Source organism: Eublepharis macularius, chromosome 13, assembly GCF_028583425.1.
Source record: "Eublepharis macularius isolate TG4126 chromosome 13, MPM_Emac_v1.0, whole genome shotgun sequence".
NCBI lineage: Eukaryota > Metazoa > Chordata > Lepidosauria > Squamata > Eublepharidae > Eublepharis > Eublepharis macularius.
In genome coordinates this window covers 18,529,842-18,553,801 of record NC_072802.1, presented here as the reverse complement: position 1 = coordinate 18,553,801, position 23,960 = coordinate 18,529,842, and the positions used below count along the sequence as shown (strand labels likewise).

At 45.5% G+C, this 23,960-nt stretch overlaps 1 long non-coding RNA gene across 2 annotated transcripts in view; it reads left to right on the top strand.

The window, feature by feature from the left end:
* LOC129341037 (uncharacterized) overlaps positions 1 to 23,960 on the top strand; it is a 52,294-nt gene that overhangs the window by 8,785 nt on the left and 19,549 nt on the right. The window contains exons 1-3 of one of the 2 annotated variants that reach the window (XR_008598084.1): positions 1,626 to 1,700; positions 12,411 to 12,523; positions 14,605 to 14,681. This is a non-coding gene — a long non-coding RNA (uncharacterized LOC129341037). Of the gene's footprint in view, positions 1 to 1,625; positions 1,701 to 12,410; positions 12,524 to 14,604; positions 14,682 to 23,960 lie in introns of those variants that run through there. The other variant, XR_008598085.1, reaches the window with a different exon arrangement.

Here is a 23,960-nt window from a genome sequence, read left to right as displayed (position 1 = left end):
TGGGAAGGGAGGGGTCCCTGGGTCCCATGCTCTCCCATAGCACTCCTGGCGTCTGATAAGCCATGCAGCTTGTTGATGCAGCGCCTGGGAATCCACAGTGGATGCAAGGGGGGTGCTTCCATGGGTGCAGCTGGGGTGGGGGGTGGTGTTCTGGAGCATAATCAAGGCCAAAATAATGAGTCTTCATAGCGGCCCATCAGCTGGGCCATTCCATTCCCCTCCTTTAGCAGTTTGCAGGGGCAAAATGCCACCTCTGGGGGTTTTGCCTGTCTCTTGCTTCTGCACGAAGACTGGACTAGGAGTCCTGGCCACAGTATCCCAGTGCCTTCCCACTAAGCCATGGCTGTCCATACAATATTAGCTGCCTGGCCCCATGAGGCTGGTGGTGACTCTAGGGACTCATTGGGTTATCCAGTGCCTGCTGGCATGCCCCCTTTGACCCTTCTGTCTTGGCCCAGTGGTTAGGTTTGTGGTCTTTGGTGTGGGGGGCTGTGAGTTTGAGGCCACCCTCTGTCTTTTTTAAATTTTTACTTTTCTGGGGAGGAGGCCATGTGGATTAGAGCAGGGGTGGTTGAGGCTGGTCAGCACTTTTGCTGCCCATTAGGCCCTTGCCCGTGAAGGACCTCTTGTCTGCTGCATAGGTGTCTGTCCCCTATGGGCAGGAAGGTGGTTGGGTGACATGCCTCTGTTGGGGTTTTGCTGTTGCTGGGTCAGGTGTTGTTTGAAATTGCATCAAAGGCCAGATCAATGGCTGGTGATTGGCTGCAGCTGTGTGTGCCGCTCTTGTGTGCCACTGTGTGCATTGTCTTTGGCTGCCACTGTCTGATTGGTGGATGATGCCAGGGTTGCTACAGACTCTGATGCACATGCTATGCTGCCTGTGCCCTTCAGAGGGCTGTATTTTGCTGTTTTCCTCCATTGAATGTCCAGAAGGAATGTATAAGCGCTAGAGATGGGCATAAACCAAAATATGAACCAAAGTTCGACACGAACTGGGCTGGTTCGTGATTCGCGAACTGGCAGTTTGACAGAGTCCATTTCTGACGAACCACCACGAACTTTAGATTGGTTCATTTGGTTCATTTTTTGGTTCGTCACTGCAGACATCATGGTGCCAATCAATCAGTTTCCTAGACAATAGAGGGTGGGCTTTTTGCAGACCTTCTGCTGACCCAGAAGTGACCATCCGCTGACCCGGAAGTGACGATTTGCTGACCCAGAAGTGATGTGTTCACAAACCAAACAAACCGGTTTGTGAACCAGGGCAGGTCCATGAAAGTTCGTGGTTTGTGAAACACGATGAACCACAAACCACCCGGTTCGTTTTTTTCCCGGTTCGTGCCCATCTCTAATCAACACCATTGCAATTGCACTGGTAGTCTGTAGATCGGTTTTAATTCTAGGAAATTGATAGGCCTCACTGAAGGTTGGCAACTCTATTTGGGAATGTGTGGGTTTTGAATTCCTCCTCTCTGCTGTTTAGACCTGGAAATCTCTTCTTCAATTTTTCTTCAAAAGGTTGGCTGGGGAGAATCGTATTGTGAAGCGACCTTATGTGGAAAACATCTAACAATGAGAAATACTTGACTGTGGAATGAGTGAATCAGTCCACGTTATCAAATAGTGAACATTCCTCCACGCTGCAGGTCTGAGCATTTTGAGGACACAGCAGTTGTGCAATGAGTTAACAGAGGCCCCAGGTAACATTTCAGATTCCCCTTTTTGGAATTTCAGCATGATGAAGTGGTTTGTGTGGAAGATTCATGTTCAAAATCCCACTCTAGCTTGAAGCTCATGAGGTGTCTTTGGGCCAGTCATTCTCTCTTAGTCTAACCTCCCTCACAGGGCTGTTTGAGGATCAAATGTAGAAGAGAAAATCATGCACACCACCGAGGGTTGCCAGTGTCTTGGTGGGGTCTAGAGCTCTCCCAGAGTTACTATTATTCTCCAGACTACATGGATCAGTTCTCTGGAAGAAAATGGCTGCTTTGGAGGGTGGACTTTATGGCATTATAACCTGCTGAGGCCCCACCCCAGACTCCACTCCAAAATCTCTAGGAATTTCCTAAGCTGGAGCTGGCAATCCTAACACCACCTTGAGCCACTTGATAGAGAGCAGGATAAAAATGCCTTCAATAGATAAGATTTTTGAATGTGCCTATATGGGAAAATCTCCCTGCAAGTAGAAAACTAGTACAGCAGGGAACAAGATAGGCCAAAACCTTCCCTCACCATGTGATAATTTTTTTCTCATTTGTAGGAAGATTTTTTAACAGGGGAGCATTAATGTCAACTCTAATTTTACATGGTACAGCCCATTCTGTGACCTCCGGATTCTATCATTTGGCTGCTTTTTAAAGCCTAATTGAAATGCCATGTAAGCAGACAGACTTGTGTAAATGACATTACCCATGTGCATCATTTCATGTTCATTGTTCTCTTTTGTGTGCAATATTAACACAACAGCACAATGCTAGAATCGAAGGCATGCTCATGTGTGTTGCAGGTACAGCAGCTCTGGGCCCAGTTTAATGGGACAACAAGTACAAGCCATTTCACATGATTGTGTTCTTCTTGCTCCCCAATATCACGTTTCCATCAGGTCTTTGACTGATACTTTCTATTGCCATTTTTTTCTATTGTCATTTTGATTTATTTTGCTCATTTGTCATTTTCAGTAACTTTTGTCACATGCATGCTGCCTTGAATATTATAGACAATAAAAAGGCAGAATCCAATAAAAAAGTAACTGTAACTACTGCAGGCTTTGAACAACATGCAGTGACAGAATAGTGGTGCATGTAAATCCAACTGTGACCCAATCACATTTAAAGTAGAAGAGGGTCAATTTTAAGAGCAAAAGGGGGTATGGCGGTAGGTGAGAGGCACTGTGGTGCAGCAGTTATTGGCAGTGTGCATTGAAAAAGTTTTTCTTTCCATTTCAGATCTAGGGTTTCTGAAGGAACTAAGTACTGTTATTAGTTTTTTTCAGATGGGGCCATCTGGCTCAGATCAAATCCATTTGGTTTCTCACGTTGTCATGAATTTCAGCCCCGTTCTTTGCATTGGGGGCTTCCAGGCCCTTTGGGCAGCTGTTTTTGCACTTAACAGCACCAAAATGGCACAGAACAGAATCCTCCCTCTAAACCATCAGCCCACCAAGTTTTTCCTCAGTTACACTCACACAATCATCGACCCTGAAGAAGGCAAGTGTTGGCAGATGCACACTATGGTGGGAAACTAGCTGGGAAAGGGGTAGTGGGGATGGGGTGGCAGCATTAAAAACAATCCTGGTTTATGTTGACTTTTTTTCTTTTTCTATAGTGCCAGTAAATGATTACCTTTGCATCATGCTGTTTTCTGTTGGTGCCATGTTTCCTTGTGCTTTGCAGTATTGTTCCCATGATGAAGGGGAGATCTTACATTAATTGCCACCAGGGCTCATTTCGAGGGGGAACGCACAGGAATGTAGTTCCGGCAGTTCCCCAAAGAGGTCAGGTGGCCCTGCCCACCTGACTCTCGGCCATTTTGGGCCTATTTCAGCCTGTATTGGGCCTCTGACAGGTGGTGGATCACTCTCCCACTCATGAGTAGCCTGACCATGACCATTTTGGGCCACTTTTCAGCCATTTTCAGCCCCTTTTTGCCATTTTGGGTCCAATTTTGGCCCTGAATGGCCAGGATTGGATCCAAAACAGGCAGAACAGGTGATATCAGTTAGTGTGGCATATGCAGATCAGTTATACTAATGACACACTTCCAGCAATGGCAAGAGGCATGGCATATGCTATTGAGTTATGCTAATGAGTTCCTCCAGCTCTTTTTCTGCGAAATGACCCCTGATTGCCACCAATCTCCATTGCCCAAGTGCAGACAAGAAACGTAATCCTGCCTCTTGCCTAGAAAGACCTGTGTTTTTTCCATAAGTTTTCCTTTTGCTGTGGGCAGGCAGGATTGTTTTAGAAAGGGCAGAGTAGTCGAATGGCTTGCAGGATGGGGAAAGGAAGCAATCCTAGACAGGTCTACTAAGATGGGAGTCCCATGTCATTCAATACTGCTTACTCACAGGGAAGTGTTTTTAGAATAGCATCCTGTGATTGAACAATCCTCCTTCCAAATGTTTCCAAAGCCGATAGGCAGGGTAGGGTCTCCTTTTGCAAGGACCCAACTGGCAGGGAGACTATGCCATTGCCCGGGTGGTGACAGAAAAAAAAAAGAGGGACTCTTGCTCATTGCACACATCCCCCCTTCCTGCCAACAGAGTTCATTAATAGCATAAGGGCTCTTTCCCCTTGGGATCCAACCGGCGAATGCCGTTAAGCAAAACAAGATGCTGCCCTCACAGCAAGGTAAGACCCAAACTGAAACAAAAGACACAAACATTTAGTGGGAGAGTGTGGTTATAATTTCGTTTCCTGGATTTGGTTCACTGTTCTTGAAGCTGCTTTAATGAAATAAAACAGTGATTTTCAGATGTATTTCTATCTTGTTTGTTTTGTTTTGCACAACCCTAGTGATTGGTGTGTCAGACTTCGGTTTGAATCCATAACAAAAAGAAGGTCAAGGGGCACCTTAAAGACTAACATTTCCAGCATGAGCCTTTGAGAGTCAGAGCTCACTTGATGCTAGAATAAATGTTGTTAGTCTTTAAGGTACTACTGGACTTCTGGTTTGCAACAACAACAACAACAACATTCAATTTATATACTACCCTTCAGGACAATTTAACGCCCACTCAGAAGATTTTACAGTGTGTTATTAGCCTCACGACCATCACCCTGTGAGGTGGGTGGGATTGAGAGAGCTCTGAGAAGCTGTGACTGACCCAAGGTACCCAGCTGGCTTCAAGCAGAGGAGTGGCTAATCAAACCCTGTTCTCCAGATTAAAGTTCTGCTGCTTTTATCCACTACACCAAACTGGCTCTCAGCTACTGTTCTGGAATTCAAATCCACGCTGAGGTCTAAAGCTTATTTGCTGTCTTTGAGACAGTCAGCACCTTTCAACTTAACCTGCCAGGAGGGTATAGGGAACTGGCAACCCTAGTTGCTAGGTCCCGGATGCAGAGCTGTCAGCTCCAAGTTGTGAAATTCCTCGAGATTTGGGGGAGTGGAGCCTGGAGAGGGCACCACTTCCCGCCAAGAGTTGCCCCCTGTGCTGGCAACCCACTGAGTTCCACCACCTCTTTTCCCAGAAAAAAAGCCCTGTATAGAAATAAGCAAATTTTGCAACTTTGCAAGAAATAATATGGAGGTTGGGGTGGGGGGAACTGGCAAAAGGAAGCACATAGAGTAATCTAAAAATGTCTTAAATGTATCCTGAGCTTTTAAAGTGTGGTATGATACCATCTGGTCCTGACCTGGAGACCCCAGGATAGCCCAATCGCATCAGATCAAAAAGGCTATTGAGGGTTGCCCTTGGTCAGCACTTGGATGGGTGATGAGGAAGGAAGATCAGGGTTGCTATGCAGGGGCAGGCAATGGAAAATCACCTCTGTTAGGCCCTTGCCTTGAAAACTGCAGCAGAGCTTGCAATAAGTTGGCTGCAATGACAGCATCTCTCTCTCTCTCTCTCTCTCTCTCTCTCTCTCTCTCTCTCTCTCTCTCTCTCTCTCACACACACACACACACACACACACACACACACACGATACCATCTGCATGGACTTGGAAGCCTGGCAAATACACTTGACATGTCAGTATGCATGTGTGAATGCATCTTCTTCATCATACACATACACCACTGACATGAATATGGCAGTATGGCCCTTTTTTTGAATATAGTTTTCTTGGCTTTTATGCAATGAAATCATACTGGAGTGAAAAGTAAATTTTTCCATTCTTTTTTGCTCCCTTACTAGGTGTGACTCATTGTAAATGCCGCCCGTAAGGACCTTGTCAGGAAGAGAATAGTGTCCATGGAGTTGAAATATTCCATGCTTCCCCCTCCCCACTGCAAAAGTACTTTTATGTATAAATTAACTTGTTTACAAATTGGACACACACAAGTAAGTGCATTGGAGGGAGCCATATCGAAAAGTCAAAAGTCCCAGGAATTTACAACTGGCTTGGTAGTAGGGCTGCCAGACCCCCAGTGGGGGTGGATTGGGCCCGTTTTGGGCTGCTGCGAAGTGCATGAGCGTTCCTGCACTCTGCAGCAGCCCCCAATGGTGCAATCCAGGGCTGTGTGATGACGTCACTTCACAGAAGTCACTTCACAGAAGTGACGTCATCACTCTTGCAGGAGCGTGTGCGCACCCCCCCCCCCAGGTAAGAGCCAGGCCCCAATCTCCCGCTGGGAGATTGAGGGGGCCTGGCAACCCTACTTGGTAGCCTGGAGTATGTTTTATTAAGGCAGCCCTTTTAGTTGAAGAAATGCACCTGGAGATGTAGTTTTCTGTAGTTATAAAATCTTTCCTTGACATTTAGAGGAGCACATTGTGCCTCAGTAATGTAATCAATGGACTGAGCCACCTTTTAGAGAAAGAAATTTGCCTAACCTACTTAACCATGGCAGAATGGAGGCGATCAGTCTTCTTTGCTGGATCCTTTAGGAAAGTTCTGCCCTGAAATGGGCCAGCAAAGTCTATGTGGAGATGTGGCCAAGGCTTTTTGTCACTTGCAGGAACTCAGATGTTGCTCTTCCTCTAGCCTTGGACAAACAGTAGGCACCCCTTGAACACTGATTCCCAAGGGTGTGAGCCTGTTTCTCCCAGCTGACATTTATAACCCTCTTTTGTGACCCACAAGGGCAGGGCTTTTTTTCAGCTGGAACATGGTGGAATGGAGTTCCGGCACCTCTTGAAAATGGTCGCATGGCCGGTGGCCCCCGCCCCCTGATCTCGAGACAGAGGGGAGTTTAGATTGCCCTCCGCGCCCTGGGCACGGAGGAGGGCAATCTAAACTCCCCTCTGTCTGGAGATCAGGGGGCGGGGCCACTGGCCATGTGACCATTTTTGCCAAGGGCAATTAAACTTTAAAAAACTCCCCCCTTGTTCCAGCTGACCCAAAGTGATGTCATTGTGTGGTCCTGGGATCTCATTGTGCAGACCAGGGGCGCCACCTCCCGCCAGGAGTTGCCCTGTGCTGGCAACCCACTGAGTTCCACCACATCTTTTCCCAGAAAAAAAGCCCTGCACAAGGGTATTGTCCTCCTGACAGATCCATAGTGAACATCTACATTAATAATTTGCAAGAATCTGAGTAATCTGTCCATTGTAGTCACGGAGGCTGCAATGATCTCTGTCGTTTGGGAGAAAGGTCTTGGGATAGCTGTAAAAGAGTGTTGCAACTTGCTGTCTGTGATGGAGACTCTGTCCTCAGAGACGACTTCCATTTCACACATGTGACCTTTTATCTCTACAGCTGCAATAAATTCTGTGCATTGATCCTCCCCAGTATGAAGTTCTTGAATGGAGTTCGGTGTTTGTACCTCTTGCCTGGGAAAACCTCCAATTTATGGGCAGTTTGAGGCAGCATACTTCCCCCCGGTCTATTTCTCGGGCATCACATGACGTCGTTTCAATAGCTAATGCTTGTTGCTGGACAACAAATGCAACAAATGTCAGATTCTGTTCAGAGAGGAGGCACCACTAGATTGCCTCATCCTTAACTCCACAGAGGAGCCGATCCCCTAGCAAGTGTAACCCCCAAGAGCTAATTGGTTTCGCCCAGTAGGGCAGAGTCAGTATCTACAGCCAAGCAGCTGAGGAAGAGGATGGTTTCTGGGGAGCTTGATAACAATTAATGTGCTCTTATTGCCTTGAATAAGGTAATCAGAAACACGTGTATGTGAACAATAGTGACTAAAAGCGGTGTATGCAAGTTACATTTAGTTTGGTATTATTACTGGAATCATATTTTTATTTCAGGACTGTAATTCCCAAGAAGAGGACAGAAGCCTGGGTTCCAGTTGCTTTATAATTGGGAGAATTGTGGCAAAAGACTGTAGCACGTGATAGGATCCAAATAGTTGAACTTGCTTACCTTGAGTGGTTTCAAAGACAACCAGTTACTTTACTGAACATCGTTGGCTGCAAGTTTCTTTCTTTCTTTCTTTCTTTCTTTCTTTCTTTCTTTCTTTCTTTCTTTCTTTCTTTCTTTCTTTCTTTCTTTCTTTCTTTCTTTCTTTCTTTCTTTCTTTCTTTCTTTCTGTTACAGCTATGTTTGGTTAGAAAAAATAGTTGTATTGTTCTAATTGTTGAAAGGTTGGTATAAAGAAATTTTCTTAACTTACATTTCTGTTGAAAGGTTGCTTCCTAATTAGCTTCATAGAACCCATACGAAAGAGGTTACACAAGCCATTCCGGAGATCTTTAGATTCACAGTTTTCAGCTAAGTGACAGAGCCCTTCAACATAGTCTGCTATACCTTCACTGGCTTACTGATCATGCTTAGAAAATGAAATCTTTGTAGGGTAACAGATGGCGATTCCTAGGCAAAAATGTGTTTTCTGCAGAGCTACCGGTTCATCAAAGGTTTTAGTATTTGGTGTAGCAGGTGCTTGTAGAGAGCAGAAAATAGCAAAAGTTTTTGCTCCACAGTCTACAGAATTACATGTTTTTGTTCTGCCCCTTCAGTTTTATTAACTTGATATAGTAAGATGGTCTTTCTACAAAAGAGTCCCAAGAAGCTGGTTGACTTCGGGTTACCAGGCAGTCCCTGGCAACTGGTTGGAGAGTTGCGGGTGGGAATACATGGGGCCACAATGATCCATCACATCCAGTATAAATCATAGAGTTTCCAGCAATTCCTAGAGCTACTTTATGTCACTTCCAGATTTTTACCAGAAGTGATATATCAGATTTATTAATCGATATTAATTAATGAATCTATCCACCAATCATAATTCGTCTGCTGAATGGCGGGCAGGAGTGCCTGGGCAAAGTTCATATCCTGCCTCTTAGGTGGAATCAAGATCACTTCTTTCACTCTCAGGCCCCCAGCAGTTGGGTGCTTTGGAAACTTGGCTCAGCTGGATGTACAGGGAGGAGGGAGAGAGCGGTGACGTGGGCTGAGAAACTTGATCCAGAGTTTGGTTTGTTGATAGGCTTATCAGGTGGGTGGGTTGTGTGGATGGGCTGCTGCATTGCGAAGGTGCTGCAAGCCTTCTTTTTAAAATAACATCCAAGCATTCTCTGATGCAGGTCTCGGCCCTGCCAGTTGTCATCCGATGTGTGAAAAAGTAGCTCCCTACCAATAACTTTAACCAGATCAGAAGGCTCATTTTCATAAGCTCCACTCCACAGTCAGTAGGAGAAGCTGGGTATTTCCCCCCCACGCTTTCAAACGCTCGGATGTCATTAGCCTTTGTTGCATTATCTCCTCCGTCCAGCCTGCCTTGATGACTCATTCCGTACAGAATAGCAAAACTTTAATAATACAACTGGGTGGGAGGGGATGCAGCATCCAGCTGTCCTTTGGAATTGCCTTGAGGGTTTAAAAGGAAATGTAAGAAACCAAGTTATCCCAAAAGAAGCTATTATCTCCACTGTCCTTAATCTGATACCAACAGGAAAAGATGCTAGGCTGCACAGCAGAGTGGTGGCTTTCATTGAGAACTTAAAAGAGATGGAAGAACTTGTTCCTAAAGTGAATGAATGACAGTTCCTTCATTTATTTGATGAAACAAGGTTTCTGTAGCTCCTTGCTCCGGCAAGAAAACCTCCTTTGTGAAGCTGTCTAGCCCAGGCTGGGAATAGGGGGTTTGGGGTTTTTCATTGATTCTGACACCATACTGCTTCAGTTTATCCCTTGATTTCCACAGGTTTTTTTCCTATTCTTTTTCTGGAAGTTAATGTTGAGTCGATTGAGTGCATAATGTTTCCTTTGGATTTGTTTGTCCCACCCATTCCCATGTACCTCCAACCCACTTTTTGATGATCGGACATTCTTCATCATTGAGTCAGTCCTCCCCATGCTTCCCCCCCCAATTTTGTTTTTGATCTTAAAAAAATCAATTTCATATCACCATTCCAACCTTCCATTGTAATAATAGGTGCAGCTTTCATTTTTAAAAATAGTAAGTCCCTGGCCCCTTCCACTGTGAAGATATGCCTTTCCCCCTATATCTCCACAAGGAAAAGAGCTAGACACTCTTTTTTTAAAAAAAATGAAAATTGAGAATTCAGAGAACCTGTTACACTTATTATTACCGCAGTAAGTTATATAGTGATATGAATTAGATGATTTTTAAAACAAAATTGCAAAAGCCATGGTAACCCAGTGGTGGGTGGGTGTGGCCACTTCTGGTCCCAGAAAAAGCACATCACCACTGCTACACCTGGCTCCATCCCAGTAGAGGCCAGTTTGCCCCACTGGTGCTGGCCTCTACCTCCTGGCTCTATAACTAACAGTGTGTTCATTTGCGATCTTTTTTTCCCTTACACTCAGCCTTTATAGCTTCTAGGAGCTCTCTCAGCCCCACCCATCTCACAGAGTGATTGTCATGAGGATAATAATAACGTATTTTGTAAACCGCTCTGAGTGGGCATTAAGTTGTCCTGAAGGGCGGTATATAAATCGAATGTTGTTATTATTATTAATAGTCTCAGTATGATGGCTACCACTTGCAAGGTGGGTAAAGGTAAAGCACTGAGTCATTACTGACCCACGGGGGGACTTCGCATCACGACGTTTTCTTGGCAGACTTTTTACGGGGTGGTTTGCCGTTGCCTTCCCCAGTCATCTACACTTTACCCCCAGGAAACTACTCATTTTACTGACCTTGGAAGGATGGAAGGCTGAGTCAACCTTGAGCCAGTTACCTGAACCGGGCTTCCACCAGGATCGAACTCAGGTTGTGAGCAGAGCTTGGGCTGTAGTACTGCAGCTTACCACTCTGCGCCACGGGGCTCTTGGTGGGCAGTTCTAAATAATATGGTCATAGTAGTCATAGGATGCTTGCTGCCAATCCTCTGTGAACAGTATTAAGATCTCAGCTGGTTCTCAGTAGCAGGGGGCAGGGTGTTGCATACATTTTTCTCCATGATTATGGTAATATCAGTGGTCCTCAGCTGTTGCCTACAGATTGATGTTAGCTCATTCAATACCCTTGGGAATCAAGTTGTTTTTTAAGTGTAAGTAACATAAATGTCACAGAGCCCTGTGGCGTAGAGTGGTAAGCTGCAGTACTGCAGCCCAAGCTCTACTCAGTCACAACCTGAGTTCGATCCCGGCAGAAGCTGGGTTCAGGTAGCTGGCTCAAGGTTGACTCAGCCTTCCATCCTTCCGAGGTTGGTAAAATGAGTACCCAGTTTCCTGGGGGTAAAGTGTAGATGACTGGGGAAGGCAATGGCAAACCACCCCTTAACAAAAGTCTGCCAAGAAAATGTCATGATGTGACGTCCCCCCATGGGTCAGTAATGACTTGGTGCTTGCACAGGGGACTACCTTTACCTTTAATATGCATGTCAGTGTTCTTGGACATTCTCTGCTGGCCTTATTAGAACAGGCGATGTAGATCTCCCCCACTAAAGTTTTCTCTAAAGGATACTGAACAGTCATTAGCCCCTTTCAGTCACTGTTGTTTGGAGGTATCTAACTATGCAGACCAGCAGTGTCCGCTGCCTAGGTACGTCCACCCTTTTCTCTGAATAGATCAACACACACATTTTCTGCTACAGAACAGCAACACAATGTATACTAAAGGTGAAAATAAATGCAATGCCCTATGTAAATTGGAGGAAATGCAGATCAGGTATGCTGCTGGTACATGTGGTTGGATACCCCTTGGGTATATTGAATAAAAGGCCTCTTTATGGTCCAGAATGTACCACAGAATAAGGCGATGGATCCATTTGGCTGTGAATGGGACTGAGATGGCTTTACAGAAATGAGGCAGTGGCAGAAGAGCCTGACTGGCACATGAGCTGGCCCTCTTCTTGCCCTTTGGGATGTCTAGGGGTAACCAGTGGCAGTCCAAGTCTCTGCTTGGCATGTGCCACCCGTGTGGTGCTCCCTCAACCCTCAGAGGGGCTTTAGCTCCTTCTCTCTTGTGCTGCCACACAAGGCAAGGAAGTGGGGAGAGCCAAGACCCCACTCCTCTGGATGGCTTGCCACTCTGAGCCCTGCCTCGTGCCCAGTCTCCCACGACCTGGTTACTGCAGGGACTGTTTACTGCAATTGTACACCAATCGGGGATCAGCCAGTTGCCAACAGACCACCCCCTTCCTGTGGCACCTGTTTTAGATAGTGTGGTTGAGCAGTGGGCATCTGTGTGGTACAGAGAACAGCTACCAGCATTTAAGAATGTTTAAAAAGCGTTTTTTAAAAGAAAAGACAAAAAAGTTCACACTCACCCTTTTAAGCACAGCACCAAAGCTAGCAACGGAGCTCAAAAAGAAATGGGTAGAAACGCAATTCCTCTAACCCTCCCTTTGTACATGCCTAACTTAGATCTTCTGTTTCGGCAGGCTCACTGTTTTTGAAAGTTCCAGCTTATCCAGGAGCGAGCAAGAGCATGAACATCACCCCCATTCTGCAGTCACTCCATTCGCTGCCAATCATCTACCATGCTCAGTTCAAGGTATTGGTTATCGCATACAAAGCTCTTCATGGCCTTGGCCCTGGCCCAGCATACCTACGGGACCGCCTCCCTCCCTATGTTCCTCCATGGCAGCTTTGCTCATCTGAACAGGGTCTCCCGTAGATGCCACCGTGTACTTGGGTGAAATTAACAGCAGTCCACACACGAGTGTCAGTCCTTGGCAAGTAAATCCCCAAGTTCTCCACAGCAATCACACAGGTGGTTTGGTTGAAGTAACTTTCATTAGAGATCTATCAGGTTCAAGGTGCTCAGACAGTGGAATTGGCAGAAGTAACGTGTTGAGGGAAAGCATGGTTAGTTATAGGTTAAAGTCCCGCCCCAGGTTACTAACCTGTTGAGATTCTGGCACAAACACCAGAGACAAAAAGTATCAGAGTTTAGACTACGAAAGGCACCAATAGCAAGTTGGGGATGAAACCATCTCTGTTCTCAGGGAAGATACAATTCAGACTAGCTGCATCTGGCCTCAAGGCCGTTGGCTGCAGAAGTTAAAGTGTTTGACTTCAAAGGGGAGATAACACACTGAACTTCCAAATAACAGGCACTGAAAGGCACTCAGAACTCTCCATAGGGTCAGAGGATTAATAGGTTGCACATAACATACCCATGGCATGTACTGCAGGCAGGCATACATGACAAGCTTTCTCGGCGGTGGCCCCTACCCTGTGGAACGGCCTGCCTGAGGAGGTCAAGAGAGCCCCCACTCTCCTAGCTTTCCGCAAACGATGCAAAACCAAATTATTCCAAAAGGCTTTTTTATTGTAGGGAGGGGCTTTCAAATGTTTCACTAATGAGTTAAGGACCATAGACTTCACCACTGTGTTGCTTTACGTACTACCTGTTGTCTTAAATATGTGTTCCTATGAGCTACTTGTGCTTCACGGCGTCTAATGTCAGTCCCAGAATTGCTTATGTTCTGTTTCAGCATTTCTTCAACTCTGTATTGGATTCTTACTAATGCTCTGTCTTTGTAAACTTATTTACCTTATGGCATTGTTTATGGAAATATCCTTGAAGCTGACTGTACTAATCTCACACTGTAATCCACCTTGAGTCTCAGTGAGAAAGGTGGACTATAAAGGACATACATACATACATAAATATTGATACTGTGATATAAGAATGCATAAAAAAATTTAAAAGGGTGGTGGTGGTACTATGATGTCACCAATGATGGCATCGGTGACCACAACACCCTTGTTTGCAAATCCTGATTATTTTAGGGACACAGAAAAGAAAACAAACCCACAACCGTAAAAATGCAGAGGGAGGACAGGAGGTGGGTGGAGAACTGTGGCAGTTTGAAAATTACTGAAACACAATATGAGAAGAGGGAAGTGACTATACCGAGGGGGGGAGAGTAGACTGAATAATTCTAAGCAAATACCATATTGGATTATTATATAGAGTATTAGTAGTGCTATTATTATAAGAAATGTAAGGATAAAAGCTAAACTAAATATCTTTCTGACGTAAATAATAGTTGCAAAAGGGTGAATGGATACATATTAGCAGGTGAAATGTGGAAATAATAGATTGACTTATGTAAAACGAATATATGAATGGATTACTCTAGTTAAATAGCTCTATAACGGAGAAATTAGATAATTATATTGGATATGATATGTAAAAGGAAGTAAGGAGCAACATATATAGAATATAAGTCAAATTGATTGATTTATTATGAATATCTGCAAAGTTTATAGAAGTACTAGAAAATATGTATAAGGTGGGGCAAATTGCTTGTCCCATATTGAAGAGAGTAGAAAGAGTAAAATAGAGTATAGGTGATCAGAATGAATATTATTGAAAGGAATCAGAAATAGCACAAATATGATAGATAAGCTTAGAAGAATTTGAAAGTACATTATAATAAATATAGTAAAATTCATATGAGTAAAGGGAAAATAGATGAGGGGTTGGAAAATTGTTGGAAGTCAACAAAAGGGGGGGAATGGGAGGGGGTTAGAATTGGAAATTTAAAGGAATGTGAGTGTAAATGATATGATATGATATATTTCTAATCCAATAAAAAATTTTACAAAAAAAAAAAAATGCAGAGGGAGGACAGACGTGTGGAGGAACCATACCCAAACCGATTCCAGTGCTTGTTGATTGACTGCTAAGAAAATCAGGAGTAAGTCAAGGGTGGAGTGGCTATGTTTTAACTGATTCGTTTTGTTTCTTGGGGACCCTGAGCTGTGGGGGAGGGAAGGAAACTCAAGTTCTTAGTGCTTATAGCGGCAGGGTTGTTAGATCCCCAGCACCCCACACCCCTGGTCATGTCACAATGGTTAGTGGTATTAACAACTGTGCTTCCACACCCTACTAAGAACTGTATCACTTGGTTAACAGTGAATGTGTACCACAAGCAACCAACCAACCAACAAAAAACAAAATGAAATTAACGAGATGCTTAGTGTAAAATGAAGTTGAGTTCTTATTGCCAGTTTATTGCGTCTTGTCTCCAAGGCTGTTTTCACACTGCTTACCAGTCATGGAACTTCGCACCAAGCTCCCGGAACGACAGCATCTTCCTGGTGCGATTTTGCGCGAGAACTGCAGTTCTTGCGTGAAACCATACCAGGAAGACGCTGTCGTTCCGGGAGCTTGGTGCGAAGTTCCATGACTGGTAAGCAGTGTGAAAATGGCTCAGTTTATATGTGCAGTGGTTACCTTATGCATATCAACAACATACATTGTATTTGCTGTATAAATTGTTCATGGAACCATGCACACACATTAGAAACAAACAAGTGGAAAAATCAAAGAGAAAAAGCAGAGAACAGAATCCATTGGCAACAATGTAAACAACCCGAAAGAAATAAAAAGCATTTAATAAATTCTATCAAGAGACACAACAACCTTTGCTGTTTTGAGAGGGTCGGGGGCAAGTTAGCCCATGACCCAGTAGTTTCCAGGGCTTGGCAGCAAAACAGGCTTTATTCTACGCAACCAGCTCCTTTCAAATTAATTCTGTAGGAAGCCTACGGTTCTACAACAGAATAATAATTAAAAAATGTGAAGGGTATTACTGCCAATGTGCTTTCAGGGCAATGTGGAAAATCAATTTAATCTGTTCAACAGACTGTGTTATTGGATTAGTACTTCTTTTGCATTGGAGGGGGTGTGTCCATTGCCTTTTGCTGTTCTTTATATTCAGAATGCAACTGGTTGCTAGAATGCATCTGTGGACACTTTTCATTCAGAGCCATAGAGCAGGATAGAGGGCGGCAGGAGCCCACTGAAGATATTGCAGGATCCCTCCCTAGTTTTTCAACCTTCACTTCAAAAACCTTGGCCCTAACAAGGGCTTTTTTTCAGCTGGAACGCAGTGGAACGGAGTTCCGGAACCTCTTGAAAATGGTCACATGGCTGGTGGCCCCGCCCCCTGATCTCCAGACAGAGGGGGGTTTAGATTGTCCTCTGTGCCACTGGAGTTGGAGCGGCGCGGAGGGCAATCTCAACTCCCCTCTGTCGGGAGATCAGGGGGCGGGGCCACCAGCCATGTGACCATTTTCAAGGGGTTCCGGAACTCCGTTCCACTGTGTTCCAGCTGAAAAAAAGCCCTGACCCTAACCCAGTGATCTTCAACATGGAGCCTGTGGGTATCATGGTACCCATTTGGGGGCTTCCTGGTACCCACTTCCTTCTCCCCCCAAGCATCTCTTCTTCAAAGCAAAGAGCCAATCCTGGCTTTCCTCCACCTCATTGGAGCTGGAGAACTCAGAAACAACTGACTCCATAATTAAAGGATGCTTGGCTTGCAATGTCCCAACATTTTGTGATTGGCCCGAGCACCCCGTGGCAGGCATTTTCTGTCATTTTGTGGCAGCACCCATCCCCTGCTCTCAACATTCTCACAGGCTCAACAGGACTGGGGACTCCTGCTCCAAACTTTTTGCACAAAGACGTATAGAAGGAAAGACAATGGCAAGCAAGAGGGGTTCTATCCAACTTTTCAGCTATAAGTAATGCCTTGCAAACTTCTGGTGCTGTGGCCAAGGAAGGTGAAGACACTGGACACTGAAGTTGAAAACTTCACAGTCTTAGCCTAAACTATCTCAGAGTTGTTTGCAGAGGGACTGTGGTGTTGTGGTAGAACGTTTGTCTAGCTTACAGAGGGTCCTGCACCCATTGTCGGCACTGCCACAGAACAAGTGTGAGTCGAGTGGCTCTGAGAGTACCACCAACCCCACAGCGGTTTCTTGGCTTAGCTTGTTCCAGAGCTGTCTCGGTCTCCTTCTGTTAGAAGAGGAGGATTTAACGCTGTCCTTTTCCTCAGGGTATGGAGGGGGACAAGCCAGAGAGTTAGAAAGGTCAGAGCATCTGTTTATTCCTTATTGCCCTGAACTATCCTTTGATGTGTAGATTGCTGTTCTCAGGACTTCCTCCTTGTGACATCCTCCTCTTCCTCTCTTTGTCCCACAACTCTCTCTTCTCTCCATCTTGCACATGAATGCAGGACTTGTCCTGCAACCCATGTGCATCCTTAGACTAAATAGGTAGATTGATCTCTCCCTCTCCTCTTTCCTATCAGAGTATGGAGTTCCTATAATAAAGAATTCTTATTTCTTTTCTAAACCTAAGCTAAGTTTGTTATTTTTCTCTCTCACACCAGCCAGGAAGCTCCAAATGCCCATCATGTTTTCTCTGCAGTTGATGCTACTCTGCTACCCAGCTACTACTAGTGTATGGAGGCCCAGTTGTTTTATATTTTAAGAGGTTCTGGGCTCAGTTATTTTTTAATACCTCCTGCTTCAGGTAGACAATCTGGAACCACAAATGGATTATGGCCCAACAAAGAGCGGCTTGCATCAGTGTCACAGGGCAAAGCTACAAGTGACAAATGACACTTGAACGGCAAGTGTATTTCTCCCTGTTCACTTGCGCTCCACTCAATCCACTTGCCGTTCAAGTGTCATTTGTCACTTGTAGCTTGGCCCACAGTCAACCGTCTCTTCCCATTGATAAGTTGGTTAAAGACAAGGTGAAGTAGAAAGACTGGGGGTACGGAAAGAGACACGGAGAAATCTGATGGAGGGGAGGGAGGAAATACGCTGGAAAATGATGTTTAAAAATTGAGCCTCATGTTTCAAGCTGTAAGTTAAACTGAGGGCCAAGCTACACATGACGAATGACACTTGAACGGCAAGTGTATTTCTCCCTGTTCACTTGCCCTCCACTCAATCCACTTGCCGTTCAAGTGTCATTCGTCATGTGTAGCTTGGCCCTGGGTCCCATGCTGTTTAGCATTTGCATGAAGCCCGATATGTGTGTCATGATGGAAGCAAGAGCTCTATATGAGACTCTGAAGTGCGTGTCCATCAAGTGTTGAGAGATGCAATGTTAGGTGGGAAGCATAGTTTGAAAGACAGAGCTGGTGGAGATCTCTCCGGAGGGGCATGCTGGACTGTCTCCCCTTCCAGAGGCTTTACCCTGCTGTCCCTGATACTTAAAACTTTGAATTAACTGAGCCTTGGCAGGGGAAGGGAAGATGCCAGAGGTGGCGGAGGGCTGTGAGAGAATCTGTCCCCTTCAGAGTGATCTCTGCCAGCTCTGTCATTTAAAACTACACTGTCCGGCTAACGTTGCATCTCCTGGTACATGAAGAACCCGTGTCAAAAGTATTGTGTAGAGAGACTCTCAGTCCTGTAAGATTGAGATTTCAATGGTGGACGGTCTAGTTGATCCAGGAGTTGATCTTCCACATGTTCCAGATGCAATCCCCCTTCCCATTGGCCAGTTTTGCTACTGGATGTTCATGTGGTGGCGGCTTTAGCCAGAAGGACCCTTTTCCAGGGATGTCAGTTGCTCCAGTGCTGCTCTTTTCTGGGGAGCCGGTGTAGTGCATGCCTTAGTAACTTCTAAGTCAGAATATTCCAGTGGGGCTGAGAGAGAAGGTGGTCTAGTGTAGCTTGATCTTGTCAGATCTCTGAAGCGAAGCAGGGTCCATACTTCGATGGGGAGCTGCCAAGGAGGCCTCTGCAAAGAAAGGCAATGACAAACCATCTCTGCTTCCCACTTGCCTTGAAAGTTCCTTGCTGGGGTTGCCACAAACTGGTTGTGACTTGACGGCACGTAGGCAGGGCTTTTTTTCAGCAGGAACGCAGTGGAACGGAGTTCTGGAACCTCTTGAAAATGGTCGAGGGCCATCTCAACTCCCCTCTGCCTGGAGATCAGGGGGCGGGGCCACCGGCCATGTGACCATTTTCTCTGAGGGCAACCCACTGAGTTCCACCACCTCTTTTCCCAGGAAAAAAAGCCCTGCTTGTAGGTATGTATGTGGGGCTACCCTTGAAAAAGGTCTGCTGGTTCATGGAGGAGCAAACAAGGTTGGTGAAATCTCCTATCTTCTCTGGGGTGAACTCCCTTCTTAGGAAAACTCAGCTGGCCAAGTCTCTTGCAAACTTAGTTAAAACCATCCATTTTAGAAGGGTGCTTAATTTGCTGGATTCATTATTATTTTTGGCATTTTAAACCATGGCTGTTATCTACTATATTTTTAAAAGAACGTTGATGTTCTTAAATTATTCTTTTATGATGTTTGAATGCTGCCGCCTGCTCTGGCAGTAATTGGCGAAAGAATGTTTGTAGAATAATTGAAATCACAACGTGACATCCAGGAAGTCCAATACTTGGCTAGCAGCTCAAGACCCATTCTTTCTGACAGCTTGGGCAAGTGATGATGAGCAGCCTTTCTAGGCTTGACTGGCCTCTTTATCCCATGTTTCCTGCAAAGGGTTTGTCAAGCAGCAGACATGACACTTCTGGTGGGCCTCTCTGGCATGCTCTTGGGGCGGTGTGATGACATCACTTCCTGGGAGTGATGTCATCGTGCTGCCCCAAGAGCACTCCCATGCTTTGCAGGGGGCCATTTGGGCCTCAAATAGGCCAAATCGAATGATGATGTTGTTGTTATCGGACTGCTGAAAAGCTTGTGTGTGCCTCTGCACCCACACAATGATGTCACATCCCAGAAGTGACATCATCATGCAGGTACGGGGGCTTGCACGCACTTTGTGTGTACATGAGGAGGACTCCCAGGATGGTGTGAAAGGGAGTGCCAGGTCCCTCCCTCCTGCTGGAAGGGTAAGCAGACCGGGCAACCCTAGGCACTGAGCCAAGGTCACCTCATGGAAGAGCAGGAGTTTAAACCCAGCCCACATCCAGCACACCTAAGGCTGGTGTAGGTGTTCAGAAGTGCATTCACAGATAACAACAACACTTTATTAACCTACTGCTCTTCCGGACAGAGTGGCAACCCCTCAGAGCGGTGAACAAAGTCAGTGTTACTAACGCCACAATACAACTGAGGAGCTGGGGCTGAGTGGAGTAGCTTAACCAAGGATGCCTGGTGAGTTCATGGCAATAGTGACAGTCAACCCAGTGAAGTGCTGTAGTAATTCGAGTGTATTTTGTCTCATGTGGTGAGACCCTGAGATATTTTGTAATTTGAATGTATTTGAGTGTAATTCGAGTATAATTTGGGTGTATTTGGTCTCGTGCGGTTTGACCCTCAGCTCAGTTACTTAACTACTACACCACATCCGCTCTCACGCGGTAGTGTGACTGAGCCGGTGGGCATGTTCATTTCCTCCTTTCCCCAGAAGTGACATCATGCCAGTTTGGTATAGTGGTTAAGAATGTGGGACTCTTATCTGGAGAACAGGGTTTGATTCCCCACTCCTCCACTTGAAGCCAGCTGGGTGACCTTGGATCAGTCACAGCTCTCTCAGAGCTCTCTGACCCACCCACCTCACAGGGTGTTTTGTTGTGGGGATAATGACAACATACTTTGTAAACCGCTCTGAGTGGGCGTTGAGTTGTCCTGAAGGGCGGAATCTAAATTGAATGTTGTTGTTGTTGTTATGCCTCTGCAGATAGCCACCCCCCAATCCCCTCCCGATCTCCCACTGGTTGCCTGGAAACTCTAATGGGACCTTCTGAGTTTGCATTGCAAACATGTGACAGAAAGTTAACATGACATCACAGTCTTCTGACAGTAAGAGGAACCTTGCCTTTGCTGAAAAAGGAATCCGCTCCACCTCTGAGAGATCTCGCTTTGCCGCCCTCTTGCTCCTTTTCAGTGTGTGAGTATGTGCGGGGAAAGAGGCAGGAGCTGTGGCTCCTTTGCTTGCTATGCATACTCACTGGCTGCAAATCCTTCCAAAACCAGCACTCCCCCCCAACAAATGGGGGGTGGCTGTATAGGGTCTTGTAACCCAGCTAGGAGGTGGCCCTCCATGACCTACCTGAGAGTCCTGAAGACCACTGCCGTACGTAATTCTCTAGTTTCCCCTCACAATAACCCTGTGAGGTAGGTTAGCCTGAGAAGTAGCCCAACGTTAACCGCTGAGCTTCATGGGATAAGGGGGAATTTGAACCCAGGTCTTCCAGGCCAACATTCTGACCACTAGACCACATGACTTAGTGGGTAACCCAGCCAGTTTCATTGAGAGACCAAAACAATTTTCTCCTTGTAATTTTGTTCCCCCCCCATATGTTATTGGTACAAAATTTTCAGGCATTTTATCACTCTGAAGAAACCAGGCTTGCTAAATTTCACAGACAGGTTAAAGGACATCCATTTTAGCCATCACTTTTCATGCCCTGCTTATATGAGGCAACAACTCCGTGCCTAAGTCTATCAATTAAATTCACGACTGCCGTGAGATTCGAACCAGGGACCGTTTCAATTATACTGCACTCTTTCCCCACATGAAATATTGCTGTCTCTCAGAGAGACAGAAAGATTAAAGACCTTCCAAGGCGTACTTGGATGTGCTACTATATTTATCCAGCCTTTCTTCCAGGAAAGAGCTTTTAACTCTGATGTAGTAACTTGACTGGGATTCATAAATATGTTTAAAGAGAGAAAAAAAACCCCTTCCTTTGGCCTTCAGCAAGATCTTACTCAGCACAGGATCGAGTAGCCTTCGATTAAATCCTTGCCGTCACAAATGTGACATTTTTGGAGTGGGCGAAGCTGACGCTGTCCCAGTATTAAATGTCACTTAGTGAACTGTGCTACCTACATCCAGGTGGCCCGTCAGCAATGCTGCTAATAGCATTTTCCTCCCTCCCCGCTTTTGGAAACAGGGAAGCTCTTATCCCCAAAAGGTAATTGTAACAAATAGGCATTTAATACATATCATCTCTGCTCCGGTGACTAGCCGACACCACCACTTACACTCTCTGAGCCACCATTAGAGATGAGGTTGTATCAGAGGACAGGAGAATTCCTCTTCTTTTAAAAAAAATAAAAAAACAGGCTTTCCTGGTATAGTTAAGTGCTTCTCCTGGTACACAGGAAATGTTTTGTAGCTAAGGTTACCAGTCCATTATATAGTGTACCCAGAGCTAAATTTTTGGCTAGAATCCTATCAGTGACAAACACATACTCTGAAATCGAGAAGATTGTGTTTTTGTTATCTGACACTGATAATCATGTGACCTATAGAGTCTCCCAGTTTGCACTCGCAGCCAAAAAGATAAGGTGGTACTGAATGAGGCTGTTTCGTGACTCCTGGAATAGTTTAATCAAAAAGAGTCCCGTAGCACCTTTAAGACTAACCAATTTTATTGTAGCATAAGCTTTCGAGAATCAAGTTCTCTTCGTCAGATGTATGGTGCAGAAACTGGTCAAATATAGAAGGGGAGGAGGGGAGGAGAGAGAAGATGCAATTTGGCATACTGTATTGTTTTAATTAATTTTAGTAACCTATACAAACTCTGACAAGGGATTTAATTGTTTATTAGTCAATGTTTGGTGAATTGTGACGGCCTATGGCTATAGACAATAACTCTTTTGACAGTCCCCAAATGGGGCAGGGGATCCCCCACTCCCAGCCTCTGACCCCAGCGCCACTCACTTGACCAGCAGGGGGAAAAGGCCCCATGGAATGGCCCGGGAGGAAAGAAACCTCCCTGGCTAGTGCACAGTGGGCATGCTCTGCTGACGATGTCACTTCCAGAAATGATGTCATCATGCACACATGAGAAGAGCACCCAGGTAAGTTCCAGGTCTTCCCCCCTCCTCTCAGGAGGTTAAGGGGACCTCGGCAACCCTAGTTGTAGCCTCCCCTTGGGCCAAGTTTTGTGTTCCTTTTAAGGAGAGTCCCCCTTTTAAGGAGTGTCATACATGAATTTAGAGGAGTTAGCCGTGTTAGTCTGTAGTAGCAAAATCAAAAAGAGTCCAGTAGCACCTTTAAGACTAACCAATTTTATTATAGCATAAGCTTTCGAGAATCAAGTTCTCTTCGTCAGATGCCTGATCAAAACTGGGCAGATACAGAAGAGGAGGGGGAAAGAGAGAGAAAAAAGGGAGGGGGCATAAATCACAAGAAGGCAGAATGCAATTAGCATGGAGGCTATCAAAACATTCCTTTGCTTGGAAATGTAAACAGTGAAGGTATCCAATTCCTATGTAGTATAAGCCTTCGATGACCACAGCTCTCCCTGCCAGCTGCATCTGACAAAGAGAACTGTGGTCCCCGAAAGCCCACACCAGGCGTCACTGGGCTCCCCCAGATCACGCCTCTGTAAAGAGAATCTGTTACCTGTGGTAATGTGATAACCATTCATAGTCTCTATTCAGTCCCCGCTTGACAGAGTCAAATTTGCATATGAATTCCAATTCAGCAGCCTCCCGTTGGATTTTGTTTTTGAAAGGTTTCTGTTGAACCACAGCGACCTTTAAGTCTTTGGTGGAATGTCCTGGTAGATTGAAGTGTTCTCCCACTGGTTTCTGGACGTTTCCATTTCTAATGTCAGATTTGTGTCCATTTATTCTTTTGCGTAGAGGTTGGCTGGTTTGTCCAATGTACAGAGCAGAGGGACATTGTTGGCACATGAGGGCATATATCAGGTTGGAGGATGAGCAGCTGTAAGAGCCAGAGACAGTGTAGTTGATGCCATTGGGTCCTGTAATTGTATTCCCTGGGTAGATATAGGGGCAGAGCTGGCATCTGGGTCTGTTGCAGGGCTTGGTACCTGTGCTGGTGACTCTGCTGGCCGATTCATGATGTAGTACCCAGAAACAGTCTGCTCCAGGACAAACCTAAAGGAACTAACAACAGAACACCACTGGTTGTCACCTATAGCTCCCAGCTCAAACCGATCCAACGTATCATCAGTGAGCTACAACCCATCCTGGAAAATGATACCTCTCTCTCAGAAGCCCTGGGTGGAAGACCTTTCCTTGCCTACAGACAGCCCCCCAATCTTAAACGACTTCTCACTTACAATCATGAATCGGCCAGCAGAGTCACCAGCACAGGTACCAAGCCCTGCAACAGACCCAGATGCCAGCTCTGCCCCTATATCTACCCAGGGAATACAATTACAGGACCCAATGGCATCAACTACACTGTCTCTGGCTCTTACAGCTGCTCATCCTCCAACCTGATATATG